This window comes from Thrips palmi, unplaced genomic scaffold (assembly GCF_012932325.1).
Source record: "Thrips palmi isolate BJ-2018 unplaced genomic scaffold, TpBJ-2018v1 HiC_scaffold_1, whole genome shotgun sequence".
Lineage (NCBI taxonomy): Eukaryota > Metazoa > Arthropoda > Insecta > Thysanoptera > Thripidae > Thrips > Thrips palmi.
This window is the reverse complement of record NW_023144620.1, coordinates 6,825,671-6,837,937: the sequence shown is the minus strand read 5'-3', so window position 1 is coordinate 6,837,937 and position 12,267 is coordinate 6,825,671. Positions and strand designations below refer to the sequence as shown.

The window sequence follows — 12,267 nt, the reverse complement described above, 5'->3', positions numbered from 1 at the left end:
ATCGTGTCACACAAACCAGACCAATTGTCAAAATTGATTGAAAATTACCATTCCACAAACTTCTTAAAAGGTCAAATAAGTTCTTAATAGCTTGCAGCAATGGTGCAAAATGTTGAGACCAGCCTACGTTAGTCATTTTCTTTTTGTCTTAGTTAATCTTCTGTGGGTGTACACAAAACTACCCCTCCAAGATAAGAGATCTATTTGATGAGAGAAACAATTTCTCATCCCATGACTCAACCCAAGACCTCACAATGTAACAAGGGAACATAATCTTGACTCAGGCAAGACTCAATCAGAGAATCTGATCACAAGTCCATCATTAAAACTCATAATCATATGACTCATCAAGACTGATACCGGTGAAGTTTTTGTCTCTAAAATTATTCCAAAATGTTTTTAAATGAAACACAAAATGAAACCAATGAAGGTTTGTAGAAATGTTTAACCTTGTATGTCTAAAACTAAAATGCAAAATAAAAAAAATTAAAGTGAAATCTCTTTTCACTGTTTATTGGTAAGCTAAGCAAGCAGCACCACATGCCGTTAGGTTAGGGTGAAATACTTCAGTTATTTAATTCTGAATTCTTGTAACTCTCGATTATGAAGTAAAATAGTTGCCTTAAGAAATGTAATAGCTTTCTGTAAAACACTGAGACACGCAGACTCAATCAATCGGCAATCCTTAACCTGTTGCTTACTTCTTTTATTCATTAGGACGGAAGTAATTAAAAACTAACTTAATCTGTGAAAACCACGTAATCCATCCAACCGCTGCCTTAAAGTTTACTTTAAGCGCTATCTGCAGGTGAAAGATACAGGTGAGCGAACCATGTTTTTTTTTTTTTACAGTGTACCGACGTACTGTACTTTACTTGTAGAGTGGATGGGGATGGGGCGATTTGCACGCAGGTGGTGGCGCGGGGGACGGGGGCGGGAGGGGAGGGGAGGACAAGGGACAGCTAAGTAGACGGACAGACAATGGAGGGGTGGGGGCGGGGCGAAGACGACGGTCCACTCAGCCGCGCCAAATCCGACGGATTGAGGACAACAAGGAGACAGGACAGGACAGGACGCGTTCGGTTCGCGGTGGACACACTAGTGTGGACACGGTGGACCGACGGGTCGATGCAGCGCGAAGCACGCGAAGCAAACAGCCGAGCAGAGTGCCCGCAGTGCACACAGTGACACACAGGACACTGCTCGCGAAAACCGGCAAAACGGCCAGATGCTGGACCCAGAGCCCTGACATGGACATGTCCGACACCTGCGCGCCGCGGCACTGCAGTCAGCCGGCCGGCAAGCACGGCAAGCACAGCAAGCACCACCTGCAGGTGCAGGGCAGGCTTGGCAGGCCGCAGCGCAGCGGGTTGCATCTCGCATTTCGCCGCAAAGCGCAGTGCGGGGCGCGCACGGCCACGGCGCAGCGGCGCAGCCTTGCGCAGCAGGCGGCCCGGCGGCATTCTGGTTCCTGGCGTTCCTGGACCTGGCCGCGTCCGAACGAGAGCAAGGTGCTCGTAAAACTGTAGCTTCTCTCATGGCGCCAAGAACGGTGTAGAGGGAGTCTGCCCACTGCGCCGCCTAGAGCGCCGTCTAATGCAGCAGCACCACCTGCTCGTGCACTTGACCGCGGCGCCGTTCAGGCGTACCCAGTCTTCCTGCCCCCTCCCCTGCCCGCACCACCTGGCGCCCCTCGCCTCACCTGTTCACAGACCTCTCAGACGCCCCCGCACGCGTCCAAGCACCCTGAGCGCATTGGGTCCTGGCGCCGTACCGCTGCTCACCTTTCAAAAGAGCGCCATGCCACATTTTACTCCAGGGAGGGTCGCCTCGAAGGACCCGTAGGACCCGCGGCACGGGGCAGCCCGTTCACCTGACGAACCATCGGGCGGGATGCAGCCGCGGCAGCTGCAGCGGCGATGTAGATGTACGATCCAAAGGGCACGAAGGAAGCGGAGCGCAGCGAGGCGACGGTTCGATTCCCGTCACCGCGGAATCGCCCCAGACACGGCACTTCACCACTCTCACACGCTGCACACACACACACGACACTGGTTTCGTTGCACTGATGCACTTCGCGTTCGCTGGCCTCGGCTTCGCGTCCGTGAACACCCGTCGCCTGCAGCACGGCCCGTACGCCCGTACCTGCGTCTGGCGTCGCCTACGAACAACTGAAGCGGCCGCGCCGGGCCGGGCCGGGCCGGGGCCGGGCGGGCCGGCGGCCGACGCGCCGCGCCAGGACCCCAGGACGACGACGAGGGGCGGGGAGGAGCCGGGCAGGCCGGGCGGGACGCGGGACGAGGAGGGGGAGTGAGGCAGGGCAGGGCAGACTCATGTACCAAGCTAAAGAATGCGGCCGGGCTGGGCTCACTGCACACAGCACGAGGGGCTGGCGGGCTGGCGGGGCCGCGCTGGCTTCCTTGGGACAGCCTGGGTAGGCAGTAGGCAGCCTGCCTGGGCTGTCTCGGGGCTGCCTTGTGCTGCCTTGGGATGTCTGGCGTGGCGAGGAGAGCAGCGTCGACGCCAATTGGAATCGCCTCACATGTCCAGGAGGCCTGCCCGGCCTGCCAGCCCCCCGCGGACCCACGGACCGGTGGAGCTGCGTCCGAGGGCCCCGGAGGGCCCCGTCCGTGGGCCGACAGGGCGTGCACGGCGTCCAGCACGGCGTCCAGCACGGCGACGCGGGAAAGGTCTCGGACCTCGGGCGGGGCGTGGCACTGCCGTGGCACTGGCGTGGCGGCGAGCCCCGTTGCGGTGCCGCGGTGCAACTTGGCGACGCATCCTCATCCTGATGCAACGAGGCTTTGTGTGAGTGGAGGAGGAGGCGGCCCGGCGCGCGGCGAGGGCAGCGAGAGGGCAACGGCCAGGACGGCCGGCCAGGCCAGGAGGACGGCCACGCCGCGCCGCTGCGCCGTGCACCTAGGTGTTTTGCGTGCTGCGCAGTGCTGCGCTGCGTCATTCGATGGCTGCACGAGGAATCTTCACTCCATGGATCCAGAACAGCTCTATGGAACTGCCGGTCACGGGCCCAGGGAGGCTGGAGCTCACATCGATCCGTACCAGACCGCTTCAGATTGCAAAGCCGCAGAAGACGCCGCCTTGATTTTTCTATGCGTTTCACTCGGATTATTTCCAAAACGGCCTGCGGTCTTTCACTTTTTCCGACCCTCAAGAATGCCTTGCGCTTAGCCATAGCACCCCAGAGTCTCGTCTAAACAAACGCGCGGCCTTAATAATAGGCCGTAGGTCACTTGAGGATCAACATGTTTGTCACTCGCCGGTAATATTTTGGGTCCCTCGGCCAGGGCGCCAGGGCTGCCGGACTTGAATCACGTGACGTGCAGGTCGTGCTGGCTGGCGGCCAGCGTGCCGGCGTGCCGCGCCTGCCGCGCGCTACGCGCTGCGTGCACGGCCCGATGACTGTGACGGTGTGACACCGCACACTTGAAGACGCACACCTCCACTCCGCGCTCTATTCCGTTTTGTGGCTGCTGTGTGTTTACGCCTCCCCCGCCTCTGTCCCGGGGGAGGGGTGGGAAGGGGCCCCACGCTCCTTGGTTGACCTCTACGACCTGATGCGTCTGTTATTGTCGCGCGTGCCTCGCGGCGGCCATCGCCATCGCTACCCTCCCCCACGTCGTCGCGCTGTGAGATTCGAGTCTCTGTCTCTCTCGCACCTCTACGAAAAGCCCCACGAATGCGACAGAGCCACGAAAACACTGTTCGGAATCAGCCTGCAGGCCGCAACGGTGTTTTCTTTTCCGAAGCCCAGTGGCGTAGCGGCGCAGCTACCGCCCGAATCCGTAGGATCGTCTAGTCGCTCCGTCTCCGTCGCACTCATGGGGCGTAGAGAAGGGGTGCGAGAGAGACAGGTCCTTCGGGGACGCTGGCGGTCGTGTTTGCGTACGCGTGGATCGTCGATCGCGTGCTGAGGCGCGTCCACGCCACTGGCTTCCGGGGCGGTTGGCGCGGTCGGCGCGGGCGCGGCGCTGCGTGGGGTCCTCGGCGTCACGTCCCGGGGCGGGCGCGGGGCGGGCGTGAGGCCTGTGATGTGAGACAAGAAGACGACACGGAAGAGGAACAAGCGGCCCGCCCTCCAGCTTGAGTCTAAGCCTGCGGCCCTGCGGCCCGCCCTCAGCGGAGTGCCCCCCGCCACTCCAGCTCCGCAGCTCGTGTCACCGGGGTCTAATGGGACCGCGGCCGCTGCGGCTCATAGAGCGGGCGGAGCGGCGGATGGGGGAAGGGGGAAAGGGGGACGTCCCAGAACGGAAGGATGTTCCAAGCCGCGAGACGGGCCCGGGCCACCCATGTCGGGCCTCCAGCTGGTGCCCTTTCTCCGCGGCGTGGCGTGGCCGGGCCAGTCCCGGTGGGCTGGCCGGTGGGCTGGGCCCTCGGCTGGTGGCCTTCCCATCAGATCACGGCCGCGGCCACAAAGACGCCGGGCTAGACCAGCAGGTCGCTGTCTCTCTCGCGGCCTAACGGGACGCCGCGCGAGTGCGAGAGAAACAGAGCGACCAACTGTTCGGATTGAAAGGGCTGCTGGCTCTAGCCGTGCCCATGCGGGTACCTTGGCGGGCACTACATAGCTTTCACTGCCACCAAAATACAGCTTGAGCCGAACGCGGCCGCCCGGGGCAGCCACTGCAAGAAGCAAGCCTCGTGGGGCTGAGGCGGCGTGGCGGCGTGTGGACGGACGGTGATCAGTGATGCAGAATCAGGTGAAGCAGGCCGAGAGGCCCAAGGACCCAGACTCAGAAATGGCATGCACAGAGGATACGTATCACTTATGCGGTGGATGCGTTTCAACGCGCCTACTGAAACGAAACGCGTATCGCCTTACGTCGGCCGGACGCCGAGCTGCCGTGCCCGGCCCGCATCATGCAGGCCCTCCCGGCCGATCTCTCTGTCTCTGTCGCACTCACGAGGCGTCCCGTAGGGCTGCGACAGAGACGGAACGACGGAAAGATCTTTCGGAAGGGCTCGGCACACACCCTTTCGCTCGAGCGGCCCGCTGGAGTGGCGGCCCTGCCGGCGCAGTCGCGCAGTCGGACGTTTGGTGTCGTTTTCCACCCCAACGAGTGCGACTCTAAGGCTGCATGCTGCAAGCTCGGCGTGGCGCGGCGCTGCACACGCGGGTCTTCCGCGTGCTTTGGCACTGCGGTGGCGTGGCGGCTTCGCCGCTGTCTCTCTCGCACTCGCGGGACTTGGCGTGGAAGTGCGAGAGAGACAGCGCGACTCTTCGTATGCAGCTTGCTGCCGACCTCCAGAAGAGGGCCCTTTGCCCTTTGGTCCGTAAAGCCAGCAGAGTTTAGGGGTCCGAGCCTCGTAAACGCGGCGTAGGGGCGTAGGCCAAGCCACTCGTTAAAATAGCTCTAAATATATCCTTTTACGCCGAAAAGCTCCGCGCCGTTTCCCCGGCAGAGGGCGTGGTGCGTGCAGGACGCAGGGCGCGTGGTATCGAGCGATCGCGCTCACGCACCGCCCTGATTGGCCGTGCCGCACGTGCGCGGCCATACGCTGCGATACACTGCGACCGGAAGGAAGCAGATTGAGAATGGATAAAAAGACGACGAGTATACGTATGGCGAGTGGACGGCCCCGCGTCCGGAGGAGAGGCGTCAGCAGAGGGCACAGGCTGCACGGCCCGCCGAGAAAATTACACCTGTTGACCCGAGGGGCCAGCGAGGGGCCGAGGGCGGGGCGGGGCGTGTCACAACACCCCGCCGGAGCCGGGCACTGCCACGCCACTGCCACGGCAAGCCGGCTGATTCCCAAACGGCGCCTCGTGGCTCTGTCTCTCTCGCATCCGTCCGGAAGGCCCCATGGGTGCGAGAGAGACTGCTGGTGGCGCGGCGCTGCCGGGGCCCTCATTGTAGGGGAGACGGGTGCTAATGGCCACTTGTCGCCATCGACATCCACGATCCACGTCGTGTCCAAGCTCGATGCAGCCTCCTTCACGCACCTGATGGCCCGACGGACCGACGGCCGGGAACAGCGTTTCGTTTCGTCCGAAAAAAGGCTAAAAAGGAAGGCGCAGGACGCAGGGTCACGAGCGATGAAACGTTTTCACCAGCGTGTTTTTATTTTATTTTTTCCCGTTCCGAACCGAACGACGTGTGAGGAGGTGAAGACAAAGCCGGCGAGCAGTGCGAGCAGGAGGATCCTGTTCCTTTGTTGTTTTTGGCAAAGCCTCGCTGTAATCGGTGCGAATCGGTGCGTGAGGTGCCTGTATACTGTCCGGAACTAGGGCGGCGCAGGCGGCGCCCTGTCCACGGTCCACACCTTTCTCACTGTGGCTGACGCGGGCTACGCGATCGGCGAGATGCCTACGAGCAAGGCGCAGTGCACGCAGGCCGTGAGTCATCCCAGCAATCCCAACCCTCATCGCAGCATCGCAGCCGCCGGGCCGAGCGAGCAACCGACGCGCGCGACGCGAGCGGAGCAACCGATTCAACAACCGAACCGACCAGTCCCAAGCAAGGCCCGGACCAGTGCAGTGTGCACCTCCGTCACATTCGCTTCACCCCCCGCCTCAAGACGAAGAGCAAAAACAACAAAAAGGACAAAAATACAGAATATGATCCGGGCGGCGGAGAGGAGAGGATCGAGCGGCCGAGCCGAGTCCTGCGGCACGGCGGGCACGGCACCTGCACCAACGAGAAGTGTCCCCTGTCAGCACGCCAGCGCGCCGGCCCGTGCCGAAGGGGGACGGGGAGGGGGGGACCATTCGATTATTCGCGGCAGCAGAAGCCACCTCGGCCCCCTCCACTGCCCCTCCAGGTCCTCCAGGCTCCAGGCGTGGGACGGGATGCAACGCGAGGCGGCCGAGTGCCGAGGCGGCTTAGGCCCCACCGGACAGGCAGCGCAGGCTGGCTGCAGGCTCGCTCGGGCCGTCGGGCCGCCACTGCAAAACGAGAACGACGAGTGAAAGAAGCTGGCGGCTGCACGGCGCTGCGCTGTGCGGCGCGATGCGAGTGTTTGAGTGTTTGGGTCGAGCCTCCTGTCGTATTTGGTCCAGGCGAGTCGGGGCCTGCGCTGCCCCCCTCCCCCTCTCCTTCCTGCGGGGCGGCCGGGCACCTGTACGCTGCCTTGCCCGCGCGCCTCCATCTTGGATCTCACCGTTTCTACCTGTTTCCAGTGACTCCGCCCGAATAACGAACGTCTAATTCATCGGTTCATTCCGTTTTCCTCCCTCGTTGTTGATTTGAACGACGCTCCGCGTGCCGCGTGTTGAGTCGACTGCTGCAGCCGCTATGCAGCGTCCGTTCCGTTCGTTCCGGGTACCGCACCGCGTCTAATGCGAGGGCCAACAGTGCACCCTCCCGACTGCCAGGGCGGTCATCGGTGCAGGTGCAGCACGGTGCAGCGGGCTCCTTAGGGGGTGATTTACCGACGCACGTCCTATGCCGAGTCGTTTTCGTCGATCTGTCTTCCTCGCACTCCTACGGTAAGCACCTCGCGTGCGACAGAGACAGGGCGACGAAACGACTCTCCTGAATCAGCCTTCTGGTCATCATCCTCTGGCCGCGCCAGCGCCAGCCGCCCCCTGTCCAGCCTGTCCAGCGATGTATGGAGCTGCTGGAGGCGGGCGGGGCGTCGGGGTGTCGCGGTCGGCGCGGTGGGTCCGCGGCGATAGCCGATCGCCGTGTCGCGGCCGCGGTTTTCGCCATCAAATAACGTGGGCCGCGACAGTCCCCGCGTTAATGGGCGTGTTCTCTTTCCCCGCGCGTGTCGGGGCGTGTCGAGGCGGGGTGTGGCGGGGCGGGGCGGGGTGAGGCGGGGCGACACAGCGAGGCGCGAACCGCGGGGCCGCAATGCGGAGCCAGCAGCCACCCAATGACAAGTCGTATCCGCCCACGGACAGAAAAAAGGCAGAGACACCCGTTTTATTGGTAATTTGAGGCTCTGATGAGCAGGCATTTTATCGTCTTTTTCTCCCCGACCATACCCATGCTCGCTGCTGAAACTCGTCCAGGAAGCTGCCACGTTCACGTTATGTCCCTGAGGGGCTTTAATGTGCGTTCGGAACTGCCGGGCCTTGGCCGGGCCACGCTACTTTCTGCAGATTATCGCCCGGATTCGGCTCGTATCTTAACTGGAAAGGCGATAAGAGGCGCTTCGGCAGAATATAATCCGAAAACGAACGCCACGGCAGGGACCCTGAAGGGACGCGCGCTGCTGGCCGCTGCCGGTCGTGCGAAGCGAAGGGAAGGAAGGGGCAGCGGAGTGCGAGAAGCACGGCCAAGCACGGCGAGAGAGGAGAGAAGGAAGGAGGGGGAAGGGAGCCGAGGGGGGCGGCGTGCACAACAATTAATTGTCTTGGCGCAACCTGGGACGCTACACGTATGCCCTTCCTTCCATTGCCTTCCATGCTGCAGCACGACATTCCGCACGGCCATACAAACCACGTAAAGTAGCCTGAGGGCTGCACCAGTGCCTGCCTGCCCGCCTGCCGGTGCCGGCCGACCGACTGCACCATGGTCTCTTCTCCGAAGACATCCGGGAAAGTGAATGCTGCAGTTTTCAAAAACCTGGGCCCTGGTCAAGACAGTCGCGAGACTATGGACTGGATTCAGCCAGCCCGCGAACTTATCCCCGCGCTACCCGCAGCTCTTGTTCGCACGCCCACCACTGGAATCGCTGGCCGATGTCAGTGACTTCCAGCAAGTCGTTTCGTGCCGCAAGTTCCAGCGATCCTCCTGCAGCGATCCTGGAGCTGAGTCTCCATCAAAGCCCTAAGTGTGTGCCGCATGTGAGGCGAGCGATCCGGAGCTGTGCCTGGCTTGCCTGGCTGTGCACATGTCTGTGAGAAACGGCAGGGGCCTTCCAGGACTTCCAGGCGGCGGACCCTACAATGCGCGATGAGTCGCTTCCAGAGGCGAGGCAGAGGGCCCTTCCAGTCTCCTCCAGCATGCCTCCAGAGGACGCTCCTCCCCTCCTCCCTGACCGTCCTGGCCGCCCCGGCAAGGCCTCGGCCAGTGCAACGCCGCGCTGGTTTCGGCGTTGTGATTTCTTGGATGTCACACGTGTTTGCCCAACAGCGCCAAATTGTAAAACGGATTACACAATGGCTCCACTGCAGGACAGCAAAAGCGGGATTCGGTTCGGGGGACGCCTTGGCGCGCCTGGGCGATGGGGAGGGGGGGCGTATGTGGGTGCAGACAGGTCCACAACGCGTGTTGGAGACGCTACCTCAGCCACCTTTCCTTCACAGCTTCCAAGGCAGCAGGTAGAAAAGGGAGCCAGAGGGGGTTTGGCTATCTCCCACAACAAGCGCATCAACTTCTTGATGCCGGTAATTTATTTCGTATTCGAGGCGATAGCTGCGTGTCCCGCGTGTCCGGCCACTCCGAATGACGTCCCAGAGGAACCAACGACCCATTGATGGATTCGGAGTGCAGCGCTCTGCAGCCATGCTGCAGCAGACACACTGCCTGAGTGTTCGTTTAGGTTGGGCAAAGACAGCTCGAGCCCGGACCGACTATTTTTGTCAGTACTGCTGGCGGTACCCACCGGCCGTTACTAATGTAATTTCAGAACCAACCGGGTGCCCCCCCCCCCGGCCGTTTCCACTCCAGAATCGTGTCATCCCGTGGGAAGAGGACTCTCCAAAAATCCACGAAGCAAGTAAAGCGTGTAACGGAATTCGCTAAGCGGGGCAAAGCTCGCAGCACACCGCCGCCGCCCGGCCCCGGTGGCCCCGGCCCACCACCCGGTCGGTCCAATTTTTTGTCCTCAGAAGACTCTCCTCTCCTCAAAGGAGAGATAAGCCTATTGAGAGCGATGTCCCGCCACCGCGGCCCGCCCCGCGTCTAGCCGTGAGTCATGGTGGGGCCGGGCACGGCGGCTGCCTGATCTAGATCAAATGGTATTGGCTCTGTACTGGTACGTCAAGTATAGAACGAACACGCTGTGCGAGTATCTCTCCAGAGTACTGTTTGTTGGGTTGCCTACAGCTGGACGGCACTAGCGACATCAACGACCGATGGCGTTGCGTAGCGCGCAGCGGCGTTGCACTTCAAGGCGTGAGGTCTGCGTTCGAATACCGGCACTCTTAATTTTCCACTTGGTTGCCGGATGACTTTTTTTGCCGCTGAGATTACCATCCCACTGGCGCCGTCGGCTGGTCCGGGCTGGCCCGCTCCGCCATCTCAGTCTAGCCCTCCCTCGTTTGACGAGCGGGATTCGGGTTTCACGACTTAAAAACCTAATAGGCGGATGAGAGGCGCAACGCCGCACGGCCCTGCTTCGCCTGCTTCGCGTGTGGGCGTGCATCGGCGGCGTGCAGGCGCCCACGTCCCGGCCGAGGTCCACCAGGCCCTGCCCGTCCCGTCGATGCAGCCCGCGGCGCGGCCCACAGGCCCACGGCGGGCCGTCCGCCCACGCGGACTCGCACTCACGCACGGCATGAGCCGAGCGCTTTCGCTCTGCGCGCACCTGGCCGAGGTGGGCAGGGCACTGGCAGGACAGGTAGGTGCGAACGACTGTAAAAACGGGGTGGGCCCAGTGGGGCCTCCTCGCAGTGTGCCACCCGGTGCCACCGCACCGCCCTTATGGGGAGCGAATCTCATCTCTTGCCTTGGGGTGGGAAGCGCGCGCGGCCCTCGGCCATTTACTTCTGCAGGGACGCGGCGGTTCGCGCCACCGCGCCATCTCAGCCGCGGTATGGACCGCCGGTGTATAAAACCTCAACATAATGCCCCGTTTTCCAGAAACCGAGGGGCAGGAATAAAAAAGGAGAGGATGGCGGGTAAAGGGTTGAGGACGACAAGGCACACGGAGTGTCCTGTCGTCCTGGGAACGCCGCCACGCCGCCGCGCCGGCACCGCGCCGAACCGAGGCAAACCGAACGCCACCGCACTCCCCCCTTTCGCTTTATGATTCCGGCTGGATTCCGGAGCCAAGCGCGTCGCCGTGCGCCGAGCAGCGCCGAGCAGGTTTCGGCTGTACTTGTTGAGAAGGTGGAAGGTGGCGGGGCGGCCGGCGGGGACCAGAGGCGCCGCTGCTCGGCCATGAAGACGCCGCCGCCGTGGCCGCCGGTCCCGGGGGTGGGTGACCATGGGTGACTCGGCGGCGGCGCGGTGGCGGCGGCGAGCTGCTCGTCTGCCCTGCTCATGGCCCTGCTGCTGCCATACTCGACGTCGTGGTCAAGCTCTGGGACTCGACGGCGTCCTCCTGGTTTGCGCGCGGCCCCCTTATTTATTCCGATTCATTGAAAGTCGCAGCCGCAGTGACATTCCCTGATTGCCCCTCGCCTCCCCACCCCGCCCCGCTGGTTCCAGGGCCCAGGCAGGCCCAGGGCGCTGACTGCGTGCTGGCCGCTGGCGCGTCCCCGCCGCCGCCGCCCTGGGTGACACCGCGCCGCACCGCCGCACCGCGACAAGTAAAGCGAAATGCACGTCGCATGCTCGGCTTTGCTCGCTTCGGATCGGCTCGCCACTTCGACCTCGCTTGGTTCGTGGCTTTTTTGGGCTCGCAAGTCCGGTTCATTAATGCAGAGTGCATTAAGGCAAAGGCGGAGGGAAGGCGGGAAGGCACTGCAAAGCGCGTGTAGGGCGGCGCAGGGCTGGGAAGCGGAGCCAGCGGGGCAGGCGAGGACTTCGCACGCTCATTTGTTTGTCTCCTTGAGATCACGGCCCGGCAAGATAATGAAACGAAATAAAATGAAAGCAACGACGCCAGCTCCCCCTTTCCCGCAAGAAAAAAAGGCTCGAAATGAATACTGAGCACGGTACTTTCCCGGAGAGGGATTCGCATCGGCTGCCTCTCCCTGCAGGTTGGCACCCCTGAGTGTCGCGCCGCGCCGCGCCGGGAACCGGGCTGAACCGGACGGGTGCCGCGGGCCGCGGGTACCGGACCGGGTACAGAGGGACCGGGTAGGACTTGCTCGTCGCCCCTCCCCCTCCTCCCCGGCTGAGTGACCAAAGCTGGCCTTGAGTCAAACACAAGCGCAGCACAGTGCGGCTAGCGTGCAGCAAGAGGGCAAAAAGGTGCAGAACAATTTACCAAGAGCAAGTATAAAGGGCCGTAAGGGCTTCCCTTGGCTCTCGCCTCGGCTTTCCTGCGTCCTCGCGTCCTGCTCGCCCCCTCGAGACACCTGCCCTTCCCTCGGCCGTGCCGCTTGCCCGCATGTACGGTACGTCCAGCAAACTCCCGCTGGGAACAAGCTGCCGACCGAATCCAGTGAAATAAAATGAAGAAAAGCCTGGCTGGGCTTAGCGAGTAGCGGCGCGGCGTGGCGGGACGTGGCGGGGCGTGGGCAGCCGA

At 62.3% G+C, this 12,267-nt stretch overlaps 1 protein-coding gene across 7 annotated transcripts in view; it reads right to left on the bottom strand.

The window, feature by feature from the left end:
• LOC117639849 (interference hedgehog-like) overlaps positions 1-12,267 on the bottom strand; it is a 42,842-nt gene that overhangs the window by 5,502 nt on the left and 25,073 nt on the right. For 2 of the 7 annotated variants that reach the window (XM_034375795.1, XM_034375843.1), the window contains exon 1: positions 1,785-2,180. The exons of 1 other annotated variant lie outside the window; for it this stretch is intronic. The gene's annotated coding sequence lies outside the window, so the exon portion shown is untranslated. 4 more of the 7 variants (XM_034375834.1, XM_034375818.1, XM_034375826.1 and 1 more) reach the window with 4 other exon arrangements.